We start from the raw sequence: 14,432 nt of genomic DNA on the forward strand, positions 1-14,432 counted from the left end.
GAATCAATAAATAGGGTGAATTCAAATTAAAAGATGTCAACTTTTATGTTAAAGGTTTTTGGTTTGTTTTAATCACAAGTAAAAATTTTAAGTCAGGCACAGTGGTACAACTCTGTAATCCCAGATACTTGGGAGGCTAAGGCAGGAGGCTTGCAACACCAAAGCTAGCCTCAGCAATTCAGTGAGACCCTGTCTCAAAATGAGAAATTAGAAGGCTAAGAATGTCACCCAGAGGTAGAGCACTTATGTAGCATGTGCAAGGCCCTAGGTTCAATCCTGAGTATCAACAGAAAAAAAAATTAAAGGAAGAAAATCTCAAGGTTCTCTTGTACCAGAGGCAGCAAACTCATGGATGTAATGAGCCACACTAGATTGATTAAAATTAAAAATAAGTTTAAGAATGGTCTAAATAAAGTTAGGAGTGATAGCATTAAAATGGATTTTTAACCAAATTCGAGGTATTTGGGTGACACTTGAGAGCTTTAAAAGGATCACTACACGGAGAACCATTAGGTTGTCAAACAACGTACCTTCCGGTAAATGAAAATGAGAGACTCCGGCCTGGCAAATAACAGTTACGATAGAATGAGAGTATTCTTATTTTCCAATAAAATTAAAAGTCTAGAGTATGCCTATTTAAATATTCACTTGCAGAAATAGTATTACTTTAATGGTAGTTTGTTGAAGCAAAGTGATAGTGCCCAGAGCTTTGTAAAACAACAATCCAAAACAGGGCTATATATTTTTAAAATCTGAAAGGACCCTTAATCATTATTTTATCATTCTTTATTTTCATGGCAGATGTTGACATTTTACTATTGTTCCAGAATCAAATGTCAAGTTATTCCTGTTCAGAATTTTCCATTTCCATTTTCAAAGAATTCCATCTGCAGCTGTATTTATAGCGAACTCTCTGCTTGCAAAAACCCAGCATTTTTAAGCAGGTTTGTAAATAGGTTTGAAGGAGTACATGCAAGCATTGGAGACCTGCCTGGTTTAATTAATTCTCTTTCCAGGCATTAGAACCTACACAAGTAGGCCAGCTGGAGGTGAATGTTTTCTTTGAAAGTGATAATTATGTGCCTTTTCAATTGTTTGCTTTTCCACATTTCCCCCAGTCAGATTCCCCAGAATTCAAAAACTTTAAGTATCAGGAGAGGGTTTTTTTCCCCTCCTGGGAAAATGAATGTGGAGATGAGCTGAGATAATAATTGTGGATAATACAGATAGTTTGAAGGTCTGGATGATGCATACAAGTACAATGAGAAAACTGTGGGCTTCTGCTAAATATAGCACATACGACCTGCTATGGCATTGTGAATATGTTACTGTGCTTCAATTCACATTTTCTTTTTCTTGTATTGCTTTCAGGATGCCTTGGTTTTCACCCTCTATGCTCTCCTTCCAGCCCAGTGATGTGGTGAATAGCTCTCTGCATTGCCTAGCACATGGAAAGCAAAGAGGCAAGCCCCTGTCTGTCCTCCGTGGGGAGGATATATATGGCCTCGGCCCCAGCAAGGGGCAGTCAGGGAGAGGGAGGACTAAGAGTCCACTGCCCAACCAAAGCCACCCTCACCAGGACATGGCTTCCCAGTGGAGTGCTGTTAGAAACCCCCAGGCTTTCCATCCTTCTTCCTGCTTGGACTCAAGTGTTCAAGAGGTATAAGGCCCAGCAGGCAGCTCTGTTCCAGAAGTGCATAGCATACAGTCAGGAGGGTGTGTGGACATTGTAGCCAGCATGAGTCCCTTGGTGCTTAGTTAAGCGGGGTCCACAGTGGACCTGAGGCTGGGGAATGAACTTCCCAGATGAACCTAAGGTTGGCTAACAGGCAGAGCGAGGAAAAAGCTGCCAAACAACACCCTCCCACACCCCGTTCCAATTCCCCTTGGCTTTTAGAATGTATAAGCCTTCGTCAATAGTTTTCTTTTCTATTGCTTATGGAAATGAAATTTCTGGTGGTAATGAAATGAGCTATTTTATAAATCTCTCCCACAGCTTGTTTGAGGGCACTTCAATGTGCAAAGTCACATATCCTCAAAGATGATCTTTTAAAAGAGTTTGAAAAGGTTATACCATAATAATCATTGCAACAACAATAACTATGGAAGGGGGCATATGTTGGCAATTTCCCAAGGTAACCACTCTAGAGACTTTAGACCACAGCTTAGCAGACTGTGGTCTGTGAGTGAAATCCAGTCCATGTCTATTTTCATATGCTCTGTGAGCTAAGAATGGCTTTTACATTTTTAGATAGTTGAAAAAAATCAAAAGAATATTTTATGACAAGGGGAAAATCACATAAAATTCAGATTTCAGTATTCAGAAACAATTTTACTGGAACACAGCCATGTTCATTAGTTTACACATTGAATGTGACTGCTTTCATGTGACTGTTGGAGTTGAGTAGTTGCAACGAAGACCATACATGACACTCCCATTGCTTTGTTCTGTTGATTGGTACACTGTGAATCACAGTGGCACTACTATAACTTGACAGTGTTGCTAGTGCAGAATGTTTTCACTGGAATGAAACATTTTTTTCTATATCTATATACTCATCATATCAATACAAGAAGAGAAAAGCAGACTTTTAACGTTGTACTTTTAAGGCACAATGAAATGTAGACTATTTCCTTAACAGATTATATGGCAAAGTATGGTTTTTATTATGCGAAAACATAGTACTGTGCTCAAAGGCTGCAATATACATTGCCATTACTACACTAAGCACTGATAACAATGTTCTCAACTCACAGGAAAGCAATGGTCAGAGAAATAAGAAAATTTAAAACAGACTATCTCATCACAGTAAAACTTCACAAATAAAGCAGAAGAAAATGAGTCTAAAGTAAGTTTCCAAGTGGCTCATTTGTTAGCCAAGCAACAAAAGCTATTTACCAATGGTGAGTTTATTAAATTGTATTTGATTGCAACAGCTAAAGAAATGTGTCCAGAGAAAATAAACTTGTTTAAGACTATTAGCCTTTTGGCAAGAACACTTGCTTGAAGAATTGAGGCTATTAGGAGCAACATTAATAGTCAATTTAAAAACAAGGGAAGCAATATTGAGTAGTTTTTCTTGGCTTTTGATGAGTTGACAGGTGTTACTGATACTGTTCAGTTGTTGTTGTTTATTTCAGAAGTCAATGCCAAACTTTAAGCAACTGAGGAATTCGCCTGTAGAAAATTACAGATGATAATATCTTAAAAGAAGTGGGGAAATCACTGTGCAATTCAACATGAAGTGGAATCAGTTAAGATGTTTTACAACTGATGGTGGTAAGATATATGTGGAGAAATGTGAGATGTTTAAAGCTTATCATTTTCATTTTATTATTAATCAGGAGGTATTTTGAGGAAAATATATGAATCTATCATGTGTTATTGAACTAGTGATATCAATAGTGATCTTTATTCACTCCCATCAACTTAATCATCACCAGTTTCATAAACTTGTTGTCATAAATAGAAGCTGAACATCCTCACAGCAGTTCTGTGGTGTAGCATTGGTTAAATTTTATTTCCATACTGGTGCTTAGTTTTAAAATTCATTTAACTGTGCAATTGAGCATCTTCCCCCTAACCTTCAACTGGAAGTGATTAATCTGAAATGTAATGACATGATACAAGGCAAATACCAAGAGAAGAATCTAACAGAATTCTATAGATGCCTTCCAAGTGAAGAACATATGCAATTGAAATCATAGTTTTATATTTGTAACCAAGGAATGTATGGAATGTTCACTATAGTCAAATCTGTGAGACAGAGGGCATATTAGTGATTCCCTAGGTCTGGGGACAGGGAGGCTAGGAGGAAATAATGGCTGTTGATGGGTATGGGTCTCCTTTTGAGGTATTAAAAGGTTCTAAAATTGGTTGTGGTGATGGTTGTATGACTCCAGAATGTAGTAAAAACTACTGAATTGTGTAAAAAAAAACCCAAAATAATATGCTCATGAATTTATATCAGTACTTGACAATACCTGTCCATGAAAAAAGTTTCTTTTTAAAAATTTTTTATTTGTTCTTATTAGTGATACATGACAGTAGACTGTATTTTGACATATTATACGTATAAGGAGTATCACTTCTCATTTTTCTGGTTTTATATGATGTAGAATTACATTGGTTGTATAATCATATGTGTGCATAGGATTGTAATGTTCCATTCATTCTACTATCTTTCCTATTCCCATTTCTCCTCTTTCTTTCATTCCCCTTTGTTGAATCCAAAGTACCTCCCACCCCTTATTGAGAGTTAGCATTTGCATATCAGAGAAAATATTCAGCTTTTTTTTTGAACTGGCTTATATCACTTAGCATGAGAGTCTCCAGTTCCATGCACTTATTGGCAAATGCCACAATTCCATTCTTTATGGCTAAATAATATTCCATTGTGTATATGTACCACATTTTCTTTATCCATTCATCTGTTGAAGGGCACCTAGGTTGGTTCCATAGTTTAGCTATTGTGCATTGAGCTGCTATAAACATTGATGTGGCTGTGTCAGTGTAGTATGCTGATCTTAAGTCCTTTGGGTATATGCTGAAGAATGGGATAATGTTCCAAGTTTTCTGAGGAATCTCCATACTGCTTTCCAGAGTGATTGCAACAATTTATAGTCCCACCAGCAATTTTCCCCCACATCCTTGCCAACATTTATTGTTATTTGTATTTTTTTGGGGGGGGTACTGGGGATTGAACTCAAGGCACTCAAGCACTGATCCACATCCCCAGCCCTATTTTATATTTTATTTAGAGACAGGGTCTCATTGAGTTTCTAAGCTGGCTTTGAACTTGTGATCCTCCCATGCCACTGGGATTAGAGCCGTGTGCCACCATACCTGGCTAATTACTTGTATTCTTAATAGCTGCCATTCTGACTGGAGTTAGATAGAATCTCAGTGTAGTTTTAATTTGCATTTCTCTAACTGCTAGAAATGTTGAACATTTTTTCATATATTTGTTGACTGATTTTATTTCTTCTTCTATGAAGTGTCTGTTCAGATCCTTTGCTCATTTATTGATTAGGTTATTTGTTTTTTTGGTGTTAAGTTTTTTGAGTTCTTTATACATCCTGGAAGTTAATGCTCTATCTGACATGCATGTGGCAAAGATTTTCCCCCATTCTGTTGGCTGTCTCTTCACATTGTTGATTTATTCCTTTGTTGTGCAGGAACTTTTTAGTTTGATTCAATCTCATTTATTGATTCTTGATTTTACTTTTTGTGCTTTAGGAGTCTTGTTAAGGAAGTTGTGGCCTAATCCAACATGATGAAGGTTTGGGCTTACTTTTTCTTCTATTAGGTGCAGGGTCTCTGTTCTAGTGCCTAAATCCTTAATCCATTTTGAGTTGAGTTTTGAGCAGGGTGAGAAAGGAGTTTAATTTCATTTTGCTACATATGGATTTCTAGTTCTCCCAGAACCATTTGTTCAAGAGACTATCATTTCTCTAATGTATGTTTTTGGCACCTTTGTCTAATATGAGATTACTATATTTATGTGGGTTTGTCGCTATGTCCTGTATTCTGAACCATGGTCTGCAAGTCTATTTCGATGCCAATAGCATGCTGTTTTTGTTACTATTGCTCTGTGGTATAGTTTAAGGTCTGGTATAGTGATGCCACCTGTTTCACTCTTCTTGCTAAGGACTGTTTTGGCTATTCTGTGTCTCTTATTTTTCCAAATAAATTTTGTTTTTTCTATTTCTGTGAGGAATGTCATTGGGATTTTTATTGAAATTGCATTAAATCTCTATAGTGCTTTTGGTAGTATGGTCATTTTGACAATATTAATTCTGCCTATCCAAGAACAAGGGAGATCTTTCCATCTTCTGAGGTCTTCTTCAATTTCTTTCTGTAGTGTTCTGTCCTTCACCTCTTAAAAATACATTTTCAAAGACAAAAATACATAAGATTTCAGTTTAGATCAACATTAACAGATAGATACCTGTGCTCAATTTTAATGATAGGGTACAGTAACTTTGAACTTCAATTAAATAAATTTTTATCTCCCCAAATATTCCATTTTTCTTATTAACATGTGTATATTGTGAAAATAGCTCAATTATTATTATATTTTAAAGTTTGTTGAAAAATTTATGGAAATTTACTTTCTCTCTTATTTTATAAGCACCTAATATCCTTAACTGTCAGTCTCATTCCACATAGCCTAATATACTTACTAATTAGCATTTACAGAAAATGTTTGCTGATATATTCTCTAAACTCTTACTCTCACAAACCTTGGTATTTAGTGCTCTCTCCCTTACTCCATTTTTTCCCCTACATTTGAGTCTCTATTTTTGATTAATATGTTTTAATCTAATTAATATGAATGGGATTCAGTATATTTTAGCACAGGCATAAAATTATGCACTGATCAAATCACAATAATTAGCATTTCTCTCTTACCCTTTTTTATATGTGGAAACTTCAAACTCCTCTCTTTTATATCCTCATAAAATATAATACAGGTTATTGTAAACTATAGTCATTCTATTTTGCTGTGTTCCACTTTTGGAAGTTGTTATCCAACTTATATTTATAAATCCAGGTTTCTAGTCTCTAGTAGTCACTATTGTACATTTATATTGACTTTTTTGGTTTCTACATATTAGTTTCTGTTTAAACATCTGTGTTAGGACCTTCATAGGGCTAGAGTAATGTTACTGTATCTTCTACAGACAATGGGGTACCATCTGTTGGTTTCTAATAAATGATCTAGGGCTGATCCTAGAATCTTTTGCCAGAGTACATGGAGGTTCAATATGTTATAACTATGAAGACTTTAAAAAGGATGGAAACTATGCAACAAAAAGATGTTAAAACTATGTCAAAATCAAAGCCTTTTGTGTTGCAAACAGTATCAACAAGAAAGCAAAAAGAAAATCCACAGAAAAATAGTTGCAAATAATATATCTGATGAAGGTTTATTATCTAGAATATGTAAAGAACACCTACTATTCAAAAAACAAAACAATGTAACTAGAAATGGGCAAAGGTCTTTCATAGTTATTTCTTCAAAGAGGATATAAACATGCTCAATAAGTACGTGAAAAGATGCTCAGCATCATTAGTTATTAGGAAAATGCACATCAAAACCACAATAAAATACATGAGGCTACAATTTGAAAGGAAATAATAAGTATTGCCAAGAATGTGAAGAAATTGGAACCCACATACATTGCTGATGATAATGAAAAATGATACAGCCATTGTATCAAACAGTTTGACAGTTTCTTATAAAACTAAATATAAAATTAAAACATGATTCAACAATTCCACTCTTAGCTACATATCCTGAAAAATAAAAAAAAACAGCAACTGACACAGATACTGGGACAACAAAGTTCATTGCTGCATCATTCACATTACCCAAAAGGAGGAAACAACAAAATGTGGTATATCTGAAACAATGGAATTTTATTCAGCCACAAAATGGAATGAAGTTCTGCTATGTGCTGCAGCATGTATGGTCCTTGAAAAAAAATGCTAAATGAAATAAGTCAGACACAAAGGACAGATGTTATATGAAAATACATATTTGAACCATCTTGCATAGGCAAACTCATAGAGATGTAAAATAGATTAGAGGTTATCAGGTTAGAGGAAAGAAGAGTTATTACCTAATGGTTACAGAGCTTCTATTGAGGAAATGGAGAACTATTGAAAACAAATAATAGTAAATATAATTAATGCCACTGAATTGTACCCTTAAAATAGTTAAAATGGGGGCTGGAGTTGTGGCTCAGTTGTAGAGTGCTCGCCTAGCACATGCTAGGCCCTGAGTTCGATCCTTAGTACCACATAAAAAATAAGTTAATTAATTAAATAAAAGTATTAAACACATAGTTAAAATGGAAAATTTCATATGTATTTCATCACAACAAAAATATTAAAAAAGATATGAGATCAAGACCTTAAACTGGGCTCAGTGGTGCACAGCTGTAATCCCAGAAGCTCCGGAGGCTGAGGCAGGAGGATCTCGAATTGAAAGGCAACCTCAGCAACAATGAGTCATTAAACTACTCAGTGAGACCCTGTCTCTAAATAAATACAAAATGGGGCTCGGGATGTGGCTCATCGGTCGAGTGCCCCTGAGTTCAATGCCCAGTACAAAAAAAAAAAAAAAAGACCTTAAAAAGTACAGTATTTGTAGAGGTCAAGAAAGCAAAGTTTTCAAACTTTTGCTGTCCTGATTCCTCTCTTTTCCCTAGTCTCCTTCATATGGGCCTTTACTGCATGGCATCTTTGGAGGGGAGATTTCTCCGTGACTCCATTCCTTGTATATGTGTCTTCTCTCAAACATGTGAACAGAAGCACCTAGTTTGGGCCTTCACAGGACTTGGAGATTGGAGTAACTCAAAAGCTTCCCACTCTTTCAACAGAATCAATTCTATGTCAGATCTCTGAGTAAAATGATTATCAGCTCATTCTTGAAGGAGTAGAAAGCAAGTGGCCAGAGAGGTGTTGGAATGTCTGATTGGTCCAAGATGGCAAACCTAAACCTTCACATCCTGTAGTAGGAACACATCACATATTTACCATTGTAACCATTTTTAAGTATGTGATTAATCATGTTAGGTGTGTTCACATTATTGTGAAACAAATTTCCTGAACTTTTGCATCTTTTGAGAATAAATTCTGTACCCTTTAAGCAACAGCTCCCATTCTCCCCTTTCCCTTCCTTTTTTAAATGAATTTTACTATTCTAGATATTTCATATAAGTAGAATTAAACAGTATTTGTCTTTTATTTCACTTGGCTTAATGTTCTCAAGTTTCATCTATGTTGTAGTATGTGACAGGATTCTTTTTTTTTGGTTCTAGAGGTTGAACCCAAGGGTATTCTACCACTAAGCCACATCCCCAGACCCCTCCCCTTTTTTTCGGTGCTGGGGATTGAGCTCAGGGACACTCAGCCATTGAGCCACATCCCATCCCTATTTTGTATTTTATTTAGAGACAGGGTCTCACTGAGTTGCTTAGTGCCTCATTGTTGCTGAGGCTGGCTTTGAACTCACGATCCTCCTGCTTCAGCTTCAAGAGCCACTATGATTACAGGCATATGCTCCCATGCCTGGCTCCCAGCTCTTTTTATTTTTAATTTTGAATAAGGGTCTCCCTAAGTTGCCTAGGTGGGCCTTGAACTTGAGGTCCTGCCTCAACCTCTTGAGTCACTGGGATTAAAGTTGTGTAACACTGCACCTGGTGGATTTTTTCTTTTCTAAGGCTGAAGAACATTTTATTACATACATATATCACGTTGCTTTTTTCCATTTGTCTGTGGATGGACATTTGGGCCATTTCCACCTCTTGGGTACTATAATTAATGCTGCTAACATGGGTGTGCAAATGTCTCTGTGAGATCCTGTTTTTAATTCTTTTGGATATATACCCAGAAGTGGGATTGCTGCAGCATATGGTAATTCTATGTTTAATTTTGTGAGGAATCTCCATACTGTTCCATAGCAGCTGAACCATTTTTGCATTCCCAGTAACAGTGTGCTAGTGTTTCAGTTGCTCCACATTTTTGCCAACATGTTATTTTCTCTTTTTTATATAGCAATCATCTTAATGGATGTGAGGTGATATTTCACTGTGGTTTTGATTTGTATTCTACTTTCTTTTAATTGTGGCTAAGGGGTTTCCCATTTTGCAAGTGGGAAATCCATTAACCTGCTTTTGTGTCACAAAAATGTACAAACACAGATCACGAATATCTTCTATCCATTTTCATGTAAATACATGCATATATAACATTGTTGTCATACACACATGACCACTTGCTGGTGTAGTCAGGGCTGCATAAAAGATTAACTGGGAAGACACTGGATATATTTTAAGACTACGGGCTCTGAAAATCAACATAAGGGCCTGGAGAATAAAAATCCTTTCTTTGCTGACTTACTCCCACTAGAGTTTTTTTTTTCTTTTTAGATATACATGACAGTAGAGTGTATTCTGACATATTATACATACATGTAGCATAACTTATTGTAATTAGGATCCCATTCTTGTGGTTATACATGATGTGGAGTTTCACTGGTCGTGTATTCATATATGAACATAGGAAAGTTATGTCTAGTTCATTCCACTGTCTCTCCAATCCCCACACCTCCTTCCTTCCCTTCATTCTCTATTGTGTAATCCAATGAACTTCTATTCTTCCTTCCCACCCCGTTATGGTCTGTTAGCACCCACAAGACAACAAAGCAGATATTAGGCACCAGGAGCCCCCTGCTTATTTCATTTAGCATGAGAGTCTCCAGTTCCATTCATTTACCTGCAAATGCCATAATCTCATTCATCTTTAAGGCTGAATAATATTCCATTGTGTATATGTACCACATTTTCTTTATCCATTCATCTATTGAAGGGTACGTAGGTTGGTTCCATAGTTCCATAGTTATTGTGAGTTGAGTTGCTATAAACATTAATGTGGCTGTGTCACTGTAGTATGCTGATTTTATGTCCTTTAGGTATACGCTGAGGAGTGGAATAGCTGGGTCAAATGGTGGTTCCATTCCAAGTTTTCTGAGGAATCTGCTTTCCAGAGTGGTTGCACCAATTTGCAGTTCCACCAGCAATATATGAGTGGACCTTTCCGTCCACATCCTTGCCAACATTTATTGTTGCTTATATTGTTAATAATTGCCATTCTGATTGGAGTGAGATGGAATCTCAGTGTGGTTTTAATTTGCATTTCTCTAATTGATCACTAGGCTTTTCTTTATATGTGTTTAGAAAATTATCTGTAAGGGCTGTAAGCTCTACATGTTTCAGTCTTATTTTCCCTACAGTGTAGGGGTAGTAGAGTTTTAAAAAACTAAAGAACTAAGATTCCTTGATGTTGTCCATCTTTCAATTTTATTTATACCCAAAGGAAAGAAAGTATGGGGAATAGATCAGTAATGAGGAAAGTTGTTTATTAGCACTCTGATTGGGACACAGGTTAACAGCTTTTTCTTCAGTGAGGGGACAAATGAACAGGTAGCCTTGCTATGCTGTTCATGGTAACTTCTGTTTCACAGGCCAGTACTACTCTGTGCCTCTGGCTCATGGCAATTTCCTTTCTCATTTCATTTTCAGGGGAAAGTATGCTGTTGTTCGTAAAAGAAATAGATCAAAGAATCCAGGCTTAACCTGTTGGGCTGGAAGATAGTCTAAAGGACAAAAGTGTGGGGGAGACTGAAGGGGACCTGTTGTATTAGTTCACAATGTAGCCCCTTTACAGAGCTAGAGACCTGGAGTTCCTGATAGCTTCCATTTCTGTTTGTGTTTCCTCTTTTTTAATTTTTAATATTTATTTTTTAGTTTTCGGCGGACACAACATCTTTGTATGTGGTGCTGAGGATCGAACCCGGGCCGCACGCATGCCAGGCGAGCGCGCTACCGCTTGAGCCACATCCCCAGCCCTTGTTTTTCCTCTTGTCAAATGCAGAGAAAAATCTCTAAACAAGGGAATTGAGGATGACTGAATCTTGCCTTAATTTTTAGGATGAAAAGTTCACAGAGGGAGACTTTTTGAGACAGATACTCCAAGAGTAATGCTATCTATTTTGGTATGGAGCAGATGGACTGCAAAGCTTTCCCTGTTAACACTAGCTTCTCCATCATAGCTTCTGCCACTCTGAACCTGTGAATTTGAGAGACCTTGTCTCCTCTCCTTTTGAGAGATGGAAAAAGAACAGCTGCATTTGTGTTTTTACAGAGATTGGGGACTGGAAATAACGTCACATTTTCCATTTTCCTGGAGCATGATCTATTTCCAATAGAAACATTTGTGCAGTGTCTGCAAGGGAGATGGATCAGGAGTGATACATACCTTGCTTCATATGTTGGAAGGTAGCCCAAGAGGAGAATTCAAAAGAGCTCTCGTATGTGTCTAAGGACAGAATGTAGTAGTGAAGGGAATGTTGCTGCCCTGTGATGTCTAGAACCTCATTTACAGGTCTCTCCTGCTCTGTACCTGTAGGCTTTGGCCATTTTTTTTTTTAAATTCTTTAAAGAAAATAAAAATTTAATTTAAGAATAGTTTCACATGTACAGAGAAGATGTGGAGATAGTACAAAGAATTCTTGTATATGCTTTATTTAGATTTCATTGATTTTTTTCCCCCTCAGATCCTTTTTCTTTTCCAGGATCCCATCCAGGATATCAGTTGTGTTGTCTTCTAACTGCCATAACAAAATACTACAGACTGGGTGGTCTAAACCACAGAAAATTCATTTTCATACACTTCTGGTGACTGGAAGTCCGAGGTCAGGTGTTGGTAGATTTGATTTTCCAGAGGCCTTTTTGGCTTGCAGATGGCTGTCACACGACTTTTTCTCTGTGTACATGCACTCCTGATGTAGTCTTCTTTTAGTAAGGATAATAGTCCTATTGGATTAGAGCCCTGCCCTATGACCTCATTTGATCTTATTTGCCTATACTAGTTATCTTCAAATGAAGTCACACTGGGAGCTAGGACTTCAACATATGTAATTGGGAGGGGACACAATTCAGTGCATAATACTCCACCTTCTAGTCTTCTAAAACTCATGTCCTTCTCACATGCAAAATACATTGACCCCATCCCTACAGGCTTCAAAGTCTTAGCTCATTTTAGTATTGACTCTATGCCCAAGTTTTATCTAAATATTATCTAAATCAGGTATGCATGAGACTCAAGTTATAAATCATTCTGAGGCAAAATTTCTCTCTGGCTATGAATTTGTGAAACAAGATAGGATATGGGCTTCTAAGATACAGTCCTGGGACAGGCTTAGGATATATATTCTCATTCCCAAAGTGAGAAATTAGAAGGAAGAAAGGGGTTACAGATCACAAAGTTCAAACCTGCCAAGGAAAATATTTATTAGATCTTAAACCTCAAGAATAATAATCCTCTTGTGGTTTAATGCTCTGCCTCTGGGCTTATTGGAATAGTAGTGTCACTTCTATGGCTTTGGGTAGTGGCCCTGCCTTTGTGGCTTTGGGATGTGATGTCCACCTCCAGACTCTGGGTGGTGGTTGACAGGGAGTGGGAGGAAAGTGAAATAGGGGTTTTCTGGTCAAAAGTCATAATAAAATGTCAGTTATGTAAGATGAATAATTTCCAGAGATCTGCTATACAACATTTTGTCTATGCTGTTTCCTGAACTAGATAATCTCAATTGGCCTATATCAAAGTTCATTGCTCAAAAGGTATGTATCACTCCTGATCCATCTCCCTTCCAGACACTTGCCTTAATTTTTAGGATGAAAAGTTCACAGAGGGAGATTTTTTGAGACAGATAGTCCAAGAGTAATACTACCACTGAACCATGTCCCCAGCCCTTTTTTTATTTTATTTTGAGACAGTGTCTCTTTGAGTTGCTTAGGGCCTCGCTAAGTTGATGAGGCTGGCTTTGAACTCAGGATCCTCCTGCCTCAGTGCCGCAGTCTGGCTGGGCACAATTCAGGAGCCACTTGTCAAAAGAAACGAACTTTATTTTTAGAACCACACACGCCAAACAAAACTGCTCCTCAGGAAAAACCCTCAGAGCCCAACTGCCACCACCCGCTTCCCACAAGCCTCTCTCCCAACCACAAGCCTCTCCACCTCCCACAATCCTCCTGCTCTTGAGGTCGATTGGCTGGGTCGCGTGGGCGGAGCCAAAAAAGTCCCCCAATGAGCAGCTCCGTGGTCTGAAAGGGCAGGGAAACAGCCCAATGAGCATCACCGCAGAGGAGCCAATTAGCTAGATGTTGCTGGGGCCGCTGTGAGCCAATCATCAGCTGGCAGTCTGAAAGTTTGCTGGGGCCCCTTGGGGTGTGGCTCTCAACACCTCAGCCTCCCAAGCTGCTGGGATTAGAAGTGTGTGCCATTGCACCCAGCTATTATATGTTCTAATTAACCTGTTTACACAAATATATTATGTTTTAATTAACATATTTTTAAAATAAAAAAAATTGATGAAATTTTCAGTAGTAAAAAAGAAAAAGTATAGTATTCCTGTTTTATGCAATTAAAATTTTATTAAGAAAGTAGATCTCAATATAAGTATTCCTACAGAGTTTTTTAAAATAGTATTTGAATAAGCAAATGAATCAACTTAGATTGTTGAATGCAAAGGAATTCTTATATTATTTATTTTTATTTTTATCATATAAAAACAGTTGACGTAAAAAACGATTTCATGTTGATTTCTCAGATGTGTTGGTAATGGTTGAATTTGAGTAAAATATCTAATAATGAAGATTGCAGGTAAAATCTTTGAGCTATTTGAAACTGATAAATATTCACACATATAAAGGTAAATTGTGTTATATATTATATGGCTGATTATTCATTTTCATTAAAATCTATAAACTTTTATAGCACACATTTTATTTAGTAAGGATTCTGGCTGTTAGCATTTCAGTTAACAGTACTACATATATACAAATATATGTTTACAAAA

Source organism: Marmota monax, unplaced genomic scaffold, assembly GCF_021218885.2.
Source record: "Marmota monax isolate L192 unplaced genomic scaffold, Marmota_monax_Labrador192_F-V1.1 WCK01_AAM20220418_F8-fsc00054, whole genome shotgun sequence".
NCBI lineage: Eukaryota > Metazoa > Chordata > Mammalia > Rodentia > Sciuridae > Marmota > Marmota monax.